The sequence below is a fragment of the Gnatocerus cornutus genome, unplaced genomic scaffold (assembly GCF_029298725.1).
Source record: "Gnatocerus cornutus isolate USDA-ARS CGAHR unplaced genomic scaffold, icGnaCorn1.1 ctg00000171.1, whole genome shotgun sequence".
In the NCBI taxonomy this organism is placed as follows: Eukaryota; Metazoa; Arthropoda; class Insecta; order Coleoptera; family Tenebrionidae; genus Gnatocerus; species Gnatocerus cornutus.
The window spans coordinates 1-6,656 of record NW_028275508.1 but is presented as its reverse complement, the minus strand read 5'-3'; the positions used below and the strand labels follow the sequence as shown (position 1 = coordinate 6,656).

Sequence of the window (6,656 nt, the reverse complement as noted above, 5' to 3'; positions counted from 1 at the left end):
ACCCCGCCCGGCCCGGCCAGAGTGGTGGGAATTTCGATGAATGAACAGACAAAGAAACCAACTCTGTTATCAGTTCTAAGAAAGAAAGCAGGTAGCGGCGGCGGCGAACCTTCGACCGTACTACGGTCAGTTCATGAATTAACCCCGTCCGTTCGGAGTTTATTCATCTCCGGTCCGTGTCGGCGTTTACTTCAAGTGGGTGCTATTTCCATCTAAGCAAGCAAGTGAGTAAGTAAGTTCTCAAATTTTAAATTACGTTAATCGCAAGTGACTCGTTGAGATCGTCAAACGAACAATTTAATTTAACGCCTCATACGAGTTTTTTTTTTTCGTCATTTTGTCGCAAAAAAAAAACTAAAAAACGACTCGCAAAAAAAAATTTTTTTTTTTTCTTCTTTTAAATCTTGTACATTTTCTGACATGTGTACCATCGAAAAATGTCACATCCAAACGATCGAACAATCACAAAAAATCGTCAACGTACCATCTTGGAAAATTTTACCAGGCAACGACCATACCACGTTGAAAACTACCGGTTCTCGTCCGATCACCGAAGTCAAGCAACGTCGGGCGCGGTCAGTACTTGGATGGGTGACCGCTTGGGAACACCGCGTGCCGTTGTCTCTACTCTTTTCTTTTTTTATTAACATTTCTGATGTCAAACTTTTTTTAAATATATTTTTCACTATTTATATTTTCTCTCAGGAACTTATATAGTATGAAGACGAAAATTTTTAATTCGTTCGAGTTGAATTTGTGGTTCTGAAAAGAACCGATTTTTTTTCTTTTTTTTCCAACCAACTTCCAAGCTGCTCGAGGAGGATTTATTTTGAACTGGTGTATTTGGTGACGGCCTTGGTTCCTTCAGAAACGGCGTGCTTCGCCAATTCACCGGGCAAAAGAAGACGCACCGCCGTCTGGATCTCCCTGCTGGTTATGGTCGAACGTTTGTTGTAATGAGCGAGGCGACTGGCTTCAGCAGCTATACGTTCGAAGATGTCGTTCACGAAACTGTTCATGATAGACATAGCCTTGCTGGAGATACCGGTATCGGGATGGACCTGCTTCAACACCTTGTAAATGTAGATGGCGTAACTCTCCTTCCTCCTGCGCTTCTTTTTCTTGTCGCTCTTCGAGATGTTCTTTTGAGCTTTTCCGGCCTTCTTGGCCGCCTTACCGCTGGTCTTGGGTGGCATTCTCTTCTAGTCGTCGAGTTAAAAAAACGTTTAAAAACAGAAAACGAGACAGACACGACGTGCACGTTACGACGAGTATACTCGATCTAAAACGCCGCACACCTAAAATCCCTCTATTTATAACGAGCGAGCGACAAACAGGCGCTCCGCCTTAGTTCGTCGTTCGACCATTGCCCTAACGAGATGGCGCTGTACCGACCATATAAATTTCTAGCCTTCGCCGCGTTCGGCATTTATTTCAAGCCGTACGTTTGTCAGTGCGCTTCGTGTCAGTCGCAGTAGGTGTTTTGCTGTTTATATCGTATAACAACATGTCCGGAAGAGGAAAAGGAGGTAAAGTGAAGGGAAAGGCGAAGTCTCGTTCCAGTCGTGCCGGACTTCAGTTTCCCGTCGGCAGAATTCATCGTCTTCTGCGTAAAGGAAACTACGCCGAAAGAGTGGGTGCAGGTGCTCCCGTTTATTTGGCGGCCGTAATGGAATATCTAGCCAGCCGAAGTTCTCGAATTGGCAGGAAACGCCGCCAGAGATAACAAGAAAACCCGTATCATTCCGAGACATCTTCAATTGGCTATAAGGAACGACGAGGAGTTAAACAAGCTCCTTTCCGGCGTTACCATCGCCCAAGGCGGTGTCTTGCCCAACATCCAGGCGGTGTTGTTGCCCAAGAAGACCGAAAAGAAGCCTTAAATTTAATTCTTCGCCGCCGTCATCTCGAACGAAAAACAAAAACTTTTATAAAAACCATCTTCACATCGGCCCTTCTCAGGGCCAAAAATTCAACTCGAACGAATTGATTTTTTCGCCAAAATACAACAACCTATGAGAATCATGTTAAAAAGTCTTTTAGATATTTTAAAGTTAAACCGATCAATTAATTCATTATACGAGCGTAGACTGAACGGAAGATTTTCGATTACATTCAACCAAGAAAGATGATTTTTACGACTTTTCATCGTAATTTTTAGAAAAATTCAATGCCCGACTAAAGCACGAACTCGACAACTCTATCTATAATAATTTATTGATTATCTAATTCAAGAAACATTCCGATTCGTCGTAAATTTCTTCACATTTCGCACATTAATCTGTTAAGAACATACACACACACACCGGTCGCCTATACGTGCTCTCCGTCTCGATAATTTCTTGCAGCAGCAGTCGTCAGCGGTGAGCCGTAATACTACAATCAATCGTTTTATTTGCTATGAGATTTTGTTTCAAGTCACGTCTGAGGAGAGTAACTCTACCCCATATTGGACATAACCTCAAATATACTCTTCGTGGCAAAAACGTTCTTTTAACGATGGTCATTCTAACCTAAAACTGCTGTCAAAATTGTCAAAGTCGCCGCCTGGATCACAAATTAAAATGATCACTCACTCCGTACGATTTTCATTTCGATTTGAAGACAAACACACAATTGAGCAACATATTTAATTCGTTTGATTTATTTTGTGGTTCTGAAAAGAACCGTTTTTTTTTTGTTTGTTTGTTTGCTTGCCTGCGGGGGGTTTGTTGTTATTCCTCTGAGGATGCGGATACACGTCATAAAATGATAAAATTAACCGCCGAAACCGTAAAGGGTACGACCCTTGACGTTTCAGGGCGTAGACGACGTCCATGGCGGTGACGGTCTTACGTTTTGCGTGTTCGGTGTAAGTTACGGCGTCACGGATGACGTTCTCGAGGAAGACCTTCAACACACCTCTGGTTTCTTCGTAGATGAGACCGGAAATACGTTTCACACCACCACGACGAGCCAATCTTCTGATCGCCGGTTTCGTTATACCTTGGATGTTATCGCGTAGAACTTTGCGATGACGTTTGGCGCCACCTTTTCCCAATCCTTTGCCACCTTTACCACGACCGGTCATCTTGATAAAATTAGGAAATTCTTCGTACAAAACGACGTAGCTTCGACCAAGTTCGTTATGGAACTAACGTCAAAATTTCATTCCGCGGGACTATTTATAAGTTACGGCAGCTCCACCTCGCGTTAAAAACGAATCCACCAATGGCGTCGCCGTATGACTCATCGAGTTTATAAAACGGCCGTTGGCGCGACGAAAATTTTCAGTTGACTTTCGAACGTTCGTACGTACGGTCGGTCGTTCGGTCGAAGCAAGCAAGCAAGCCACTACCTACGTTAATTCTTTTCATTTGATTCATCCGATATCCGAGATGGCGAGAACTAAACAGACGGCTCGTAAATCTACCGGTGGCAAGGCACCTAGAAAACAGTTGGCCACGAAGGCGGCCAGAAAAAGCGCTCCCGCCACCGGAGGTGTCAAGAAACCTCACCGTTACAGGCCCGGTACGGTCGCCCTTCGTGAGATTCGTCGTTATCAAAAGAGCACTGAACTTTTGATCCGCAAGCTGCCTTTCCAACGTCTCGTCCGAGAGATCGCCCAAGATTTCAAGACCGATCTCCGTTTCCAAAGTTCGGCCGTGATGGCACTTCAAGAAGCCAGCGAGGCTTATCTCGTCGGCCTCTTCGAAGACACCAACTTGTGCGCCATCCACGCCAAACGTGTCACCATCATGCCGAAAGACATCCAATTGGCGAGACGCATTCGTGGCGAGAGGGCTTAAATTTCCTCCATCCATCCATCCATCCATCCGATCCGACCATCTAGAATTAACAAATTCTTCATCTTCGAAGGTGTTAAAAGAAGAAAAAAAAAATCGGTTCTTTTCAGAACCACAATTATTTTCCAACGAATTGAAAATTTATCGTTCGCGCATGCAACTTTTTGAGATTGAAAAAAAAAAAAAAAAAAAAAAAAAAGTTAGGTTATGTGATTTATTCACAAAATTCGTACTTACATAAAACGATAAACTTTTGCTTTTTTCTTTCACATTAAATTTTCTTTTAACTGAGACTATTTGAAACATTATTATATAATAAAGTTTATCATTCTTTGTAATAACACTGTTTCGACAGTCAAATGAATAGACAAGAAAATCAAATGAAAGTATGTATCTCCTCAACAGAATGTGCATTGTCCAAGCGAATCTTTCGTTCGTTTCTTGAAAATAATTGTGGCCCTGAAAAGGGCCATTTATTTGTATCGATGGTGCCCCTACGTCGATATATACGATCGGAGCACGTTCCCGAAACCACCAGGACGTCGTCGTCGTTGAAAAAATTAAATCATCGTCGTCGACTTTTCACTTCTTTCTCTTGGGTGAAGCGGTTTTTTTCGCTTTGACGGTGACGGCTTTGGCCGTTTTCGGTTTCGGCGCTTTCGGTTTCTTGGTTGGACCGGCCTTGTTGGATTTCTTCGCTTTCGATGGCGTCTTGGGTTTGACGGGCGATCTGGAGGCGGCGCTGGCTTTCTTTTCGGGAGCGGACGCAGCCTTTCTAGCCTTCGATACGGCGACGCTCTTCTTTTCGGCGGCAGTTTTCTTAGACTTGGCCGAAGCGGCGGGGGCGGCCTTCTTACCGGCTTTTGAGGCGGATCCTTTTTCGGCGGACGTCGGCGCTGACGCGACGGAACGTTTAGCAACGCCCGTCTTCTTGGATTTCGCCGATGACGACGCGGTCGCAGCGGCAGATCTCTTTTTCGTGGCGGACGGAGCCTTAGCTGCACCGGTGACGGCAGAAGCCAACTTGAACGAACCGGAAGCTCCTTTTCCTTTGGTTTGGACCAACGAACCGGATGCGACGGCGCCCTTAAGGTACTTCTTGATGAAAGGCGCAAATTTTTCCGCGTCGACTTTGTAGTTGGCCGCGACATATTTCTTGATCGCCTGCAACGAAGAACCGCCGCGTTCCTTCAAGCCTTTGATGGCGTTGGTGACCATCTCCGAAGTGGGCGGATGAGAAGGTTTGCTTCTCGGATTTTTGGGCTTCTTCTCCTTCTTCACCGGTGAGGAGCCGGAAGTGGCACCGGCGACCGTCGAAGCTGCTTGATTTTCTACGTCGGCCATATTTTCGTCTATCGCGCGCGCGTTTTTTTCTTTTTATTATAGGTAGGCTTATTCTTCGGTGAAAGAACGAATGAACTTTACAGAACGAATTGGGCGCCAAAGTCAAAGTGTTGGCGCGTTCGAAAACGCGCGGACCGCGGACTAAACGAGAGCCTTCTCGTCGAGTTAGAAAATTCAGTGGGCCTCGAATACAGCTTTCGCGTGATGGCATCGTTCTCTTTACGCGAAGATCACCGCCTCCGGGTGCGGGAACATGAGCGATTCGGTCGGCGATGGCCTCCTGAATAACCTCAAGTTTTCCCGGACGACCAGCCGACCTCCAAAAGCGAACAAGGACCGATCGAACGTCGACTCGAACAAAGACCCTCCGAAACAAGGAGATGACATCCAAGTTCGACGCCGACGTTACGCGTTTTCCACGAATAACAGGAAAGTTCCGCTTTCGACCAGACAAACTTGGAAGCATCCTCTACAAGTTTCACGAACGAATCGGTCGAAAAGTACGTGCGATCTTTTCGAAAATCGCCTCGCAAAGAGACGCAGCACGGATCGGAGCGACGACCGACGAACCTGCAGAGTGTAGGAAAAAAATTCACAAACGGTCGAAGATGACGTCCGAGAAGGTCGAATTTTTTCAAGAACGAAGATAAAACCTTCGCCTTTCGTAGGAGTTGATTTTTGAAAACGATCTTGACGAACAGGTCGGAAAAAAAAACGATGTCAATTTCGGACTCGACCATGAGAAACGAATTTGTACGACGAACGGACTTTTCGAACGACTTTTTTCGCAAAATCGACATTTTTTCCTCAAAAATTACCTCACACGACGAAATCCCATCATCGAAACATCACCGAAAACAGTTTTGACGGCGAAATTCTCGTCAATTTTACGAAAATAAAGGGAAAATCAGACGGACCACCGTCGAACATCCAGCGACGGGAACGGACGAGTTTTTTAATTTTTCTTGCCAATTCATTGCGAAAGAAGCAATTTTTCTCGACGAAACCATTTTATAATCATAAAAAAAACTCCCCAAACACCACAAACCAACAAAAATACGGAAATCTTGCATTGTTTGCATTTTTCAGACACTCTAAATAAAACTACGTCGATGTCGGCGGATTTTCAGTCGGTCGTCGGTCGACAGAAATCCAACGAAATTTTCATTTGTTCTTCTCAAAAACGAAAAACAAACAAATCAACAAAACATTCCCTACTATTAGTCGACATTTCGAGCAGAAACTACGAACGTCGAAAGATTTAAAAAATGAAATATGTAGGTGTGCGTGCGTGCGTACTTACTTGAAACTTTTTTCTTGTTTCATCGTCGCACTGGAACAAATTAAATTTTAATGCAATGTAAACGCGACCACACTTTCGACGAAAACATCTCTATGAATCGAACGACGTCGGAAAAAGAATAAATCGAGAAGAGAACAAATCATGAAACAACACACACCCACCCCGCCGGCCCGGCCAGAGTGGTGGGAATTTCGATGAATGAACAGACAAAGAAACCAACTCTG

General features: G+C 44.7%; 1 non-coding gene across 1 annotated transcript; it reads left to right on the top strand.

Moving 5' to 3' along the window:
- The first annotated feature begins 504 nt into the window (after positions 1 to 504).
- On the top strand, positions 505 to 624 carry LOC148165849 (5S ribosomal RNA). The gene has a single exon (XR_015771121.1). It is a non-coding gene; the product is annotated as a 5S ribosomal RNA (ribosomal RNA).
- The last annotated feature ends 6,032 nt before the right edge of the window (positions 625 to 6,656 follow it).